Genomic DNA, 13,465 nt, shown 5'->3' on the forward strand with positions numbered 1-13,465 from the left:
AATGAGTGGCAAAGGCAGACTTCAAGCCCAAGCCTGCCTCCCCCCCGGGCCCCAACAGAGGCTGTGAGCAGGGGGAGGGGCATGGAGAGGGAGGGAGGGAGGCAGGGACGGGTTGGGGGGACGACCGTGGGAAGACTGAGCTGCCACCTCCCACGCAGGGAACCACAGAACCTCTTCCTCCTATGAAGTGTTATAAGGGGCACCCAGCTTCCAGACCAGCGCTAGGTTTTTTTTAATCACGCCATGTAGCAGAAATGATATCACAATCACAGGGGTTATCAGCAAAACAACTGTTTCTTTGGGCCAGCCTAGGAAACTAGCCACAGGTACAGCTATGTCTTGAATAAGGTGGGCCCTGAGTTCCAAACAACAAACTGGGAGACAAGGCTTTGAAACCTCATGAATTTGGAGGCAAAGGCTAGGACGGAAACACAAAAGCAGGTTGGATTGGTTATGGGTACACGTTTTCCCTCCCTCACCAAACAGTGCCGACCCCCTGCCCTGTGTCCGCTCTGTGGGGTGCGAAGTTGGAGGGAGATGTGAGTAAGGGTGGCCCAGTGGACGGGTAGCCCCAGTGACTAGCCCTCCCAGGATCCATGTCCTTGGCTAACCTTGTCCCCTGAATCTGTGCTGGGTCCAGGACCTGCTTTAACCAGTGGAAAGTGGCAGAAGTGACAAAATGCTGCTTCTCAGACTGAACCCCAAGAAGACCTCGCAGCCTGAGCCCTGTCATGTGTTCCTGGGCCCCTGGGCCACCCCATAAGAAGTATGGTTCCCTGCTGGAGAGCCCCATGGTGAGGCCTGGGACGGCATGACAAGGGATTTCCCCAGCCCCCATCTTGTCACCGGCTGAGTTGGGGCCCTGGCCTGTTCTGTCCCAACCTCCAGCCCGTGGAATTGCAGCACAGCAGACCCTGAAGCCCCGTGCCCCCCTGGCTTCCTCACCCATCTGGATTTCTGCATTTACTTCCTCAGTCCTGACCCACCTCATGAGTCAGCTGTGCATTTGCTGTTCTGGTCCTTGGCAGGAGCAAACTGCCCACCCCCCCGCTTTCCTAGGACAAAACAGATTTCAGATATTCTATATTCAGGCAAGACATTCCCAAAAGAGATGACTTACACTGGAGCACAAAGAACCTCTGCCCACTCAAGGAAAAAGGGTAATCACTGAAATAAATCATGAACAGGTCTGCCCAACAGCCATCACTTAAATACCTTTAATAGGAGGGTAGATGTTCATGTTTTTGGTGGCTGAGTTTTCTTTTAAAGGTGGAGGTAAAGCCATAACAGTGATTCCCAATCCTGGCTGATTGCTCTAATCACCTTGAAAGATATTTCAAGAGCACTTAAGAGCTTTTAAAGACACAGGTCCCCACAGATCTGAGGTTCTGATGAGTGTTTGGGAACACTTGACCTTGATGGCTTATTAAGATGCCATCCAACAATTGGTTTTGTAGTTCTATGCTGTTACTACTGTTTTTCTTACCAATGCAGAATGAGCCCCTAATTATAGCAATCGTAGAAGATGTCATTTTCATCTGTAAGAAGTATGAAAAAAACCTTATTGTCATTATCATTTACTCTATTTTTGTAACTAGTTAATTTCGAAAAAAAAGAGTTTTGTTCTGCAGAGATACAAGTATTTGTTTTTTAAATAATTCAATATTAACTGTTGTTAAAACTGTTTCTTAATATTGGGGGGAAAAAAAGAGTGTTGAGAGCTAAAGGTTTGAACAGCCAGAAAGAAAGTAATATCCATTGGTATTTAAAATCAGGTATGGTTTAAAATTTGCTCTAATGATAAAGCTCATTTGTACTGAGTTGTGGTTATTACTCATTGCCAGCCTCTGTGCTAGGTAGGAAGCATTTAATCCTCCTGATAAACTCAGAGGTTGATCTTGCTTTGCACCCAGCTCACAGGGGAGACGGCAGCTGCATGGGGTCACACAGCTCATTCATCGCAGTGACGGGAGCCAGTGTGGGGCCGGGGGACATCCCTGTTATTAAACGCTTTTAACTTCTGCTGTGTTTTGAAATAGAAGCAAGAAAAGAACCATGAGACTGTAAAAACGAAAACCTCTCACGTGCTACGTTGGGAGCCTCAGGGGACCACTTACCCGGGAGGAGGCAGGCTGTTCCCAGAAGCACATGGTAGGTGCACACAGACACGCCTCCAGCTCCGAAAATGCTCATAAGACGAACGCCCTTGGGTCACCAGCACCCTGATCATGACATGAAGCAAGACCACTTCCACATGGCCCCTAGCGACCCCTTCACTATCACTATCCTCTCAAATACCACTATGCTGATTTCCAGTCCCATACATGTTTGTCTGGTTTCTAGATTTTGGAATTGTAACCATGCCACGTGGACTTGTTTGAGTCTTCATGTGGGCTTCTTCTGCTCCACGTTATATCGGTGAGATTCACCTGTGTTGCTGCGTGTAGATGTGGCTTTTCATTCTCCAGCTGAGTGGTGTTCTTTTCCAGCAGAAGACCACCACTGGTGCGACCATCCCACCGGAGACTGGCATTGGACGGGTTCCAATCTGGGGCTTTTGTGAATAGTTTCCACACACGCTCTCAGGCATGTCTCCTGGGGGAACATCTGGACACACTTCTGTTGGGCATATTCCTAGGGGTGGAACTGCTAGGTCATCCGGTAGGCATATGTTCAGCTTGAGCAGATGTTGCCAAGCAATTTTCCAAAGTCTTGTGTCAATGTATCTTCCCACCAGCCGTGTACGAGGGTTCCATATGTTTATTATTCATTATTGTTCCTCCTTATTGATTTGTGGAAATTCCTTACATATGATATGAGCCCTTTACTGAGTATTTGTATAAATAGCAAATATCTTCTGCCACTTTCTAGCTTGCCTTCTTATGCTCTTACTATTGTCTTTTGATGGACAAATTCTGTACGGTCCTTTTTAAAACATATTACTGGTTATTTCTCCTCTTCTCTCTTCTTCCTCCTCACTCTCCTCTTTCTTCCCCTTCTTATTCTCTTACAGTCTTTCTGGAGGTCTATCAATTTTATTAGTCTTTTCAAAGAACCAGCTGTTGCCTTTGCTGAGTTTCTGTGTTGCATGTTTATTTCCATTTCATTGGTTCTGCTCTTATCATTATTCCCTTCCATCAAGTTAAACTTGCATTTTTTTTCTAACTTTCTGGGAGGCTCACATGAGTAATGAACTTCAGTCTTTATTCTTTCTTGATAAACACTTTTAAGTCTATAATTTTCCTTCTAAGCACTGCTGTATTTGTATCCTACAAGTTTTGATATGACATTTTTATTAACATTCCATCTAAAATAGTTTCTGATAGTCATTGAATTTTTTTGATCAGTGGGTTTTTTTTAAATGTATTGCCCATTTCTGAACATTTATGGATTTTCTGGTTACCCTTCTATTATTAATTTGTAACTTACTTCCACTGTGGCCAGGGAACATACAATGTAATATGTATGCTTTTAATATGCTTAAGTTCTGTGACTCTGACCGAGGTCCCACCACCCCAGAGTCACAACTTATCCAATCACAGTTATGTGTCCTTGTAGGAGTAGAAAATGTTCAAGAACTGTGCCAGAAATGCAAGTCTAAATAGTAGCTGCAGCGAAGAAGTCCAAAGAATACTGGAATACTTCCTCCAGGAGGTAAAGCTTAATTCCATTCTCCCTCCCCCTTTGAGAATGGGCTAGACTTAGTGACTTGCAAAGAATAAAATAGGGTAAGGGAAAATAGTAACTTGACAGTGGAGAAACCAGGCAGACACCATCTTAACCAGTGATGAAGGTTAACTCGTACCTGTGATGTTGAGCAAATGTCCTGTACTCCTGATAAGATGTCTTGAGTAGGTGCTTCACCTCAGTAGTACTATTTCTAAAAACCCATAACCTGAGTCTAACTAAGAAAAAGAAATCAGACAAGCCCAGATTGGGGAACATTTTACAGGATACCTGGCCAGTCCTCCTCAAGATGGTCAAAGTCATAAAAAATGAGGAAACACTGAGAAACTTATCACTGACCAAAGGAGGCTGGAGAGGCATGACTAGAAAAAACAATGTGATGCCCTGGATTGGATCCTGGGACACAAAGAGAACGTTACTGGAAAAGCTGGTGAAATGGAATAAACTGTGGGCTTTAGTTGTGACAAATGTACCAAGGTAAGGTAAGATCTTAACAATGGGGGAAACTGGTGGAGAGGGTTACAGCAACTCTTTGTACTATCTTTGCAGTTTTCCTGTAAATCTAACACTGTTATAAAATAAATAGTTTATTAAAAGAAGAAAGAGGAAGAGAAGTAGAAGAAGCTGCAGCAAACCACATGGCTACCAGGTCCTGCTCAGGGAGCTCCTGAGGCTGTTCAGGCATAGTGTTGTTTCTCCACCTGAAATCGAAAACTGGAGCTTATAGTGGGTAAACTCTCCCAAAGAATCTCAAGTGCATTTGTCACTTGAACTGACATGGAAAGAGGAGTCTGGCTCTTTCAGATCATATTCTATCAACATTGAGAGTATCATGCAATGCCTACAACTTTGGGTGGTAAAATTTAGTTAGAGTCTTTTGTTTTGCTAGTGAGAGGCAACTACTAGTTTGTTCTTCCTCTCTCTCAAATCCAAACCAACCCAAATCTTAAAGTTTAATTCTGTTGGTTTTGGAAATTTTTTAATTTATGCCTGTTGTATTTTTCCTTTTGAGGTCTTCCTGCAGTCCCAGGCGGGAGCAGAATCACAAATGGCCAAGTCCTGTGAAAAGGCTCTTCTCAGCAGTGTTGCTGTGAGATGGGGATGGATGAAGTCCCAGAACCCCCAGAAAAGCCCATTCTCATGTGCTTTCTGGCTGAGTTATGCAGCTGCAGGGGGTTTATATTGTGGGGTTTATATTATTTTGGACACACATGTGTGTGTGTTTGGAGGCACATCCAATGAAGTGTCCAATGAACCTGAACTTTAAACTTCCATCCTGCTTCTCACCACATCACCACAAAGAAGGAAATTTTGGAGATCATTGCCCAACTGTGCTAACACTCATATCTTAGAATAAATACCTCATTTCCCCTCTTTCAAAAGCAAAGATATGATGTTGACTTGCAGGGGCCAAACATTGAACCTAAAAACAGGTAAATGTAAAGGATTCTCATTCCTATCTGGTCACGGCCACCGAAAAAAGCAGCAGACGTGAGCAGGTGAGCCGATGAAGGCCATTCGAGGACCCCTTAGGAGAAAGAATGCAGGGCTACCAGGAACCATGTGGACTCCATGTTTTCATCTGAGCCTTGGGAATGACCCTACAGCTTAAGCAATTCACAAACCAGGTATGAGCTCCTCCTCTTCCTGGAAAACAGCCAGGTGGTCAGGAGAGAAGGGAGGAAGAACCAATGCTGTTCCTTCGGGCTGCTGCCAGCCTCCTGGGCCTCAGGTCCTGCCTTCTGGGAAGTTCAACTGATGAGTAGCATTAATTCCTTTCTCATGATTTCAGTGCAATGACTCCTGTGATCACCAAACCAATCACATCACTTCACAAGAGAAAACTGAAGCCTCCCATGGAATAAAACGGCTCATCCAGAAAAAAGCCAGAGTTGAGGTTGGGCCTGAGACCCCTGACTCACTTGGAGGATCATCAACTAGTCACCTGGTACCAGCCACTGAGAGCCCTGGTGGCTGGAAGCATCTTGAGAGCCCTCAGTCTCCCCTCATTCTGATAGAAGTTCAGAATGAAATGTGTTATTAATAAAACATGGTTAGTATATACCCCCCAAAACTGAATTCAAGGTCTTGAAGAGATATTCGTATACCCACGTACATAACAGCATTATTCACAATAGCCAAAAGGTGTCCATTGACCAGATGAGATGCGTAAAATGGAATATCATTCAGCCTTAGAAAAGGAAGGAAATTCTGACAAATGCTACACCATGGATGAAGCTTGAGGGCATTACACTAAGTGAAATAAGCCAGTCACAAAAGGACAAATCCTGCATGGTTCCACTTATATGAGGTCCCTAGAATAGTCAAATTCATAGAGACAGAAAGTAGAACAGTGGATGCCAGGGGTTGGGGAGAAGGGGTAATTGGGAGTTGTTGTTTAATGGGGATGAAGTTTTAGTTTGGGAAGATGAAAAAGTTCTTGGATGGTGGTGATGGTTGCGCAAACTATGTGAATGTACTTAACCCTATTGAACTGTGTATTCTAAAATGGTTAAGATCACACATTTTACATTATTTGTATTTTACCGCAATTAACATTTTTTAAAGATGCTAAAAGAGCTGACTGTGGGTTCTCCTGTCTTCAACCTTGTATGGATGTCATTTGCCATATGAGTGAAGGGTTGGATCCACACTGGGTGCACAGACATTGACTGAGGAGCTGCTTTGCATGACCAGGACCCCAAGCTGCCTTTGGGGTGTCCTTACCCAAGCCTCTCCTCAGACATTGATATGATGGTGGTGGTGGGGTGGTGGTGATGATGGTGTCACCTATTGGTAAAATCCAAATGGTACTCATATCTCCACTATATGACTGAGAAGATTGACACTCAAGAGTTTCACAGAAGACACCCAGAGCCAAGATCGGCAAGTAAAACAAATGTGTGTATGCAGAGAAGGCCATCTCCGGAGGCCATTAGCCTTTCAGAAATGGTTGCTTAAATTATATTTTATTCCAAACCTTATTTCTCACATATCTCCCCCTACCAACCTCAGTCTCTTTGTTCTCAAGCTACTAAGAAGCCTGTATAGTTCTGGCTATCCAAAGCTAGCAGATTCCCTGGAGTCTGCTTGGATTCCTGGGAAATTCTAAGGCCCTTCTAGAATAAAGGTTTGATGTGTTTGGTAAAATACAGACATCTTCATCTGAATTGTTCCACAGACTGTAAACCCCATCATAGGTGTGGTCATTGGTGTGTCATTGACCAGGAAGCCAGGGTCTGGGAAGGGCTAAGGATCTGCCAAAGTCTTGAGTGAAGAAAGGAAGAATAAGGGCCCAGTGAATATCCTGGGTGTAAACTGGATACCCAGGATAAACCCAGGCTACCTTGTAAACAAGAGCTCAGGGTGTAAACCGATGAACAGACTGCTCTGACTAGAAGGCACTGCTGAGAGGAGGGCCACTCCTCCCTGAACTGGAGGAGAATAATCACATTTTGGAATAGCCCCTCCAGGACCCCAGGTTAAGGAGTGGGTGGGGCTGAACTTGACACGCTCAGCTCCTGCTGGAGGTTTCTCTTCTAGCTGACCCTGCCCTGCTCTTGGGAATCTCAGTCATCTTCACCTGGGTGGGGTCTGTAACGAGCTCCATGCTGATTTCAAGTCTACCTTCTAATGATGACGGATTGTATTGAAGAAATTTCCAGAGATTTCCAAATCTCTTTGCCTCCAAAAAGAACAAAGACTCAAGACAGGAAACTGGCTGATGGTGTCTGGTGGAGGGAGAGACTCAGTGGATTAATTCTGCAAGTGTCACAGGTAGCCTGGCCTTGGGATGGCAAAGGTGGGGTATCTGACTACTTCGGCAGTAACAGAAATATCTTTTCTAAGTTTCAAATTGACCATGTTTTTGAACAGTGTTTTTACTTTAATCTTAAACACACACACACACACACACGCACACACATGGAAGATTTAGAACTTCTACCATTAACAAAAGGGGAATCCCAATGGGAATGCATAAATTCCCAGCAAACTCTTACCAGATACACCCCTCATGCCAACTGTAAGATTTACTCTACTGCAGTGTTTCTTTGTATGGATCCGAAGATGATGGCAATGATGATGATGATCTATAAGAAGCGAAATCTAGAGATTCCCTGAAATCCAGTTGCTTCATTAGAACAAAAAGTTCTTTTTACATTGGCTTAATAGTTGATGGTTACTTTTAGAAACTTAGTCCCTGTGTGGTCTAAGAACAATGCAGTGAACCCCCCCCCCCGCCCCCCGCCCAGCAGAGCCTCATTCAGGTGGTCAGCGTGGGCCCTGAGGTTCTGCACATCAGCAAAGCTCTCAGGCAGTGTCTGTGCAGGCAGTCTGTAGACCATACTTTGAGTAGCAAAGTTAAAGGCATTTAATTCCCCAAAGTGACCATGAAAGGTTGCCTCAGATCCTCCAGGCCCACCCAGAGGTACTGAATAAAACTGGCATTGCAACAACATCCCCGTGAGATTTGGGGGACCACCCAAGAGATCCCAAATTAGTGGGCATGGGGAGGGCCTGGGAGTCTATACATTTACAAATCTCCAAAAGTGATTCACACACAAGCAGAAGGAAGAGGGATGTGGGATGCAGGAAAACAGGGCACTGGGCTCTAAAATTACACGGCCTTTACATGACCACAGATCCTCTCTGCCCCCAAATGTGTAGGCCCAGTGTACGCGTTTGCTAGGGCTGCTGTAACAAAGCACCACACAAGCGGCTTAGACAACAGAAAATCATCATCTCACAGTTCTGAAGGCTGGAAAGCCCGAGATGAAGGTGTCAGTAGGGCTGGTTCTTTCTGAGGCTGTGGGAGAAAATCTGTTCCAGGCCTCTCTTCTTGGCTTGAAGGTGGCTGTCTTTACTTCACATGGGTCCCCTGTGTACATGTCTCTGTGTCCAAATTTCCCTTTTCTATAAGGACACCAGTCATACTGGATTAGGGCTCACCCTAATGACCTCGTTTTAACTTGATTACTCCTGCAAAGACCCTATCTCCAAATAATGTCACATTCTGAAGTACTGGAGATTAGAACTTCAGCTTATGAATTTTTGAGGTGGGGGGAGATACAATTCAGCCCATAACACCCAGAAAGGTGGGGTCAGGGGCAGCCCAGCGATATTGTATAATGCAAGCACTAGAAACCTCTGGAACAGATCGGTCCCTTGTGCACGACCAGACCCCTCCTTTCTCCAGTGTTGCAGTGGAACAAATGAACCTCAGCTGTGAGGCTGTAATGACATTTTTGTGGCAGAAACAAGGACTTGAGCCTTGATCTTTGAGGTTTACTTGCAGTTTCATAGGTTAGAAAGTTCACAGGCACAAGCTCTGCAGGTTTATCACACATGAAAAAGCAAAAAGCTTGTTTTCATCTTCAGAGACTGTGGGGCTCATCGACTGGACCACCTTTGTTTCTCCTTTTTATCAGTCTCACATATGTTTTACTACCTTTCACCTGGGAAAACTGAAAAATGAATGAAAACCTCAGTCTTCAGATCAGTTGTTTCACTTGAATCCAATCTACTAAGCATAATAGTATAGGTTTTTTTCATTCTTATACCTAAGATCATAAAGTCGAACACTCTGAGAATCTCCAGCTTTATTTGTCCCAATAGAAGAACTGAAAACTAACATTTGATTTCAAGTGAACATGGTTAGATATGGCTCATTTGATTTTTTTGTATGTACACGTGATACTTCAAGGTCATAAATTCTTCAAATCTCAAAGTCCAGATAATCTCCCAAATAAAGGTGTATAAAAAGAGCTATTTTTTTTCAAATTTTAGTCATGCTAAAAGGATCTCCGGTCTCTCAGTACCTTTCCATTTTCTTTTGCTATTCCCATCTTTCATTCTTTCTTCTGTGTGCTTTTGTTTCATGTCGCTAATTTTCTCTGATTTTCCAACCCTTTTTCATCCTTGTAGTTTCCCACCTTTTTCTTTTCCTTGATTCTTAAGTTCAACTTTTGCTTGTCCTGACAAAACACTAGTTATTAAAATTCAGTGCAGAAAGAGTTTCTTCCTTTTTCTTTTTTGTCATTTTGTGTGTTCTTCCTCATTGGATTATAAACATAGATATATTGCGGTGTGGTGACAGGATTTCAGAATGTTAGGAAGTGTGGGATCCCTGGTCTGGAGGTGCCATCCACACAGCGTCACTCACTGGTGACCAGAGCTGTCAAACGTGGGGACTGGGGCAGTTTTGAATTTCACTCCTTTGGCCTATCTGCACAGTTACCTTCACCCTCAGTGAAGTCACCCCAGCTTCAGAGCACAAAGGATGAGAAAGGCCACTTCACCAACAGGATTCTGGTCCATTCAGCTAGCTTTCCTTTGCCTGTTTCCAGGTGTTTTTAAACTGCACTACTGGTTCTCCCCTACTAACACAGAGCTTCAGGGCAGGCATGTGCTTTTTCACTCTCCCTCATCCATTTCACTCCTTCCCAATTTTCTCTCCTCAGTTGTTTGCAGAGAACAGATTTCTTCATCCTCAGGAATGTCAGCATAATCCCGGATCTCTGAAGCTGGACATTTCCACTAATCATGAACAAAGGCCAGGCTGTGCCTCTCCACATGTGTTCTTCTTGCTGCTCTGTTTACTGAGCCTGAGGAGTTAATCATGTGGGTCCTGATTTGTCACCTGGTGGGATGCTGGCTCCAGCGCTGTGGCCTCCCTGCGCTCACAGTGCTGGGAGAAGCTGGTGGGTGGTCTAGAAAGCCACCCTCGGAGCGCACGGTGTCACGGGTCCATGTGACAATCAGACCGATCATCAGACCGGGAGGTACTGCTGCTCCAGTGCCTTGGAAGAGTAGGTGCCCCTTGCAGGATCCAGACTCAGTCAGTCTCTGAAAGGCCAACGTCCACTTCCAAAATGCTCCTGAGACTAAAGTGCCCACTGAGAGCTCTCCCGATTACCGTCCACATGGGCGACTCACACTGCTCTGCAAATAGGCTGCGTGGAAAGCAAGTCATAACCAGAAGCCACTTGCCCAATTCACCATGAAAAAAAAGACTATCAAAAAGCCCGGGAATCAGCACAGCACATGCTTTCTCTGGAGAGGGTCACAGCAGTTAAGTCAATTACCCAGGACAGGCTGTAGGAGCTGCAGAGCCAACAGGTGACCCAGAGCCTGTGCTTTGGGCTGGCTTTCACTGCCACCAACACTGGTTTTGCACAGATCCCTCAGAGGTGTGTCACGAACACTGATAGCCTGGTAAAGCCATTTAAAAGGCTGATAGTGGTTACTTGGTGGGTGTGCTGGCTTCCGTTTGGTTCAGGAAGCGAGAAGTAGAAGGCTGACCATGAAGTACTGTGGCAGGATGAGCAGCTACAGCCAGCCTCCAGCCAGCTCTGCTGCCAACCAGCTGTCGCTAACCAGCTTGAGAAGTTGGGCAGCCTCTCTGGTCATTCACCCTGTCCGAGGTCAGGCCCACTTGGGGTGCATCCTGGGGCATCACAGCTGCATCATGACCTGCGGAGCAGCAGGCTGGCATTTCGGAAAACCCTCTCCAGGTGACGCATTTTCCTGCCCCTTTAACACACCACAGCCAGGTGCCCTTGCAGATTCCTTCCAGAGCTACTGGGTTGTTTTGGGGGTGCTCTGCAGGTTTTTGAGTGTGAGGACCCACACGTATTTGAGTTTACACAGAACATTCATACAGATTGTCTCATTCATTGGAGAACTCAAACCCTAGCGGGTGCGGTTCTTTCCCAAGGACACGGAGCCAATAAATGCCACATGAGCTCCGGGTCAGGCCCCTGGACCCCAAGTCCAGTGGTCTCTTGACCCTCCTCCACTGGTTCCTGGGTAAATGGCACCAGTAGCATCTTCCCCACCCTTTCCTGACCTAAAGCACCAACAGCCTCCTTCAAACAGTGGAGAAAACCATGTTCAGAGCTCTGTCAACTCAGTTTTATTTTTATTTCAGGTTTAAGCCAATCTTTGTCAAGGTCAATAGTATCTTGGTTAATAGAATCCTTTAAAACACTTAAATAACCTCAAGTTGCCTCTGGCAAAACACGTTTCAGAAACATTTTCGATGGAATTTGATTGGGACAGTTGAGCCTTGTGTTCTGTGAGAAGGGCAGTCTGTCCCTGAAGCATCCTTTGAGGCAGGCATAGAAAGGTAACTTCGGTGACTCAGGTAAGGGATTCATTCTTAGCAGCTATAAATATCCTCCAGCCCTTTCTCTGTCTGTATCCCAAACCTAATATCCTCATTCTTTTGTTGGGAACTAACTAGCTCAATCCCCATCTCATGTCATTTCTATGAAAAACAGATTATTTAGCGAATTCCATCTTTCATAACCCCTTATCTGTCCAACACGGATGTCCGGGCACATGGACTACCCCATACTGGCTGCCTCCCCATTTCTCCTGCACCTGGCAGAGCAGCTTTTTTTCTTGAAAAGGCAGGTGAATAGTGCTGGCGACCAGAAGGAGTTACTTCTTCAGCAGAAACTCACAAGCAGTATGAACCCCATCTGCTGCCCAGATGTCTCTCGCACCCTACAGGGCCATTCTGCCAAAGGGCTATGGCCTCCAAGCAAGAGTATTATTCCTGGAGACATCTGAAATCAACCCCAAGTCTTTTCCCAGAGACTTCTCTCACCGAGGAGGAAAGACCCTGCTGGGGACAGTGCAAACGTAGGCCAGACAATCTCCAGGAACAAGAGGAACTGCCCGTGCCAGCATCCCCCAGAGGGGAGCAGCCTTCACTGGCCCTGGGTCTACTTCCTGTCAAGCAGGAGGTGCTGGGACAAGAGTTTCAGAGGGGAATTTTCTTTTGTTCTTATTGCCAACAAATGCTGATCTAACATGCAGAGCTTGAGCCCATAGCAGATGCGGACCCCTAAAACTGTGAATTGCATAAACTCATTCTCTGAATCAGGTGTATCTCCTGGGAGGAAAACTGATTGTAGACGGTGGATTTGGGATATGCAGAGGGTGTATGTAGAGAGTAAATGTAGAGGGTATATATGGAAGGTGTGTGTGGAGGGTGTTATGAACTGAAGGTTAAGGTGAAGGAGAATGTACTAAAGCAAGTTTCCGGTTTGTGTTTAGTGTGAGAAAGGGCACAGAATAAATGTTTTCTGTGATTCTCCTGAAACTAACACAATCATTTAAGGTCTTTGTAAACATGAAACAACTCACATCAAAACTTTTCCAAATTAATTACAAGGAGCCTTTAAAAGGCAATGGGGAGGGCTTCCCTGGTGGTGCAGTGGTTGAGAGTCCGCCTGCCAATGCAGGGGACACGGGTTCGAGCCCTGGTCTGGGAAGATCCCACGTGCCGCGGAGCAACTAGGCCCGTGAGCCACAACTACTGAGCTGCGCGTCTGGAGCCTGTGCTCCGCAACAAGAGAGGCCACGATAGTGAGAGGCCCGCGCGCCGCCATGAAGAGTGGCCCCTGCTTGCCGCAACTAGAGAAAGCCCTTGCACAGAAACGAAGATCCAACACAGCCAAAAATAAATAAATTAAATAAGTTAATTTTTAAAAGGCAATGGGGAGATTTTTACTGGAGCACAATGAGAAATGCTTTGAGGGCATCTTATTTTCCTCAGCCTATTAAAATTTTAAATGCACTGGCCTCTCAGCAGTTTACCTTCCTCCCAAATACTTAAGATTCTATAAATCCTCAATTAGCTCTTAGGGAAGGGTTGTGCTGTGGCTCTTAAAACAAGTCTCCCTTAATTTGAAGGGGTTAAAGTGTAGAAAGAAAATGTAAAGAGGAAAGGGAGAGGAGTTTCTGGCAGAAAATCCAGTTTAAAAAT

The sequence above is a fragment of the Balaenoptera borealis genome, assembly GCF_965194805.1.
Source record: "Balaenoptera borealis genome assembly, chromosome: 8".
NCBI lineage: Eukaryota > Metazoa > Chordata > Mammalia > Artiodactyla > Balaenopteridae > Balaenoptera > Balaenoptera borealis.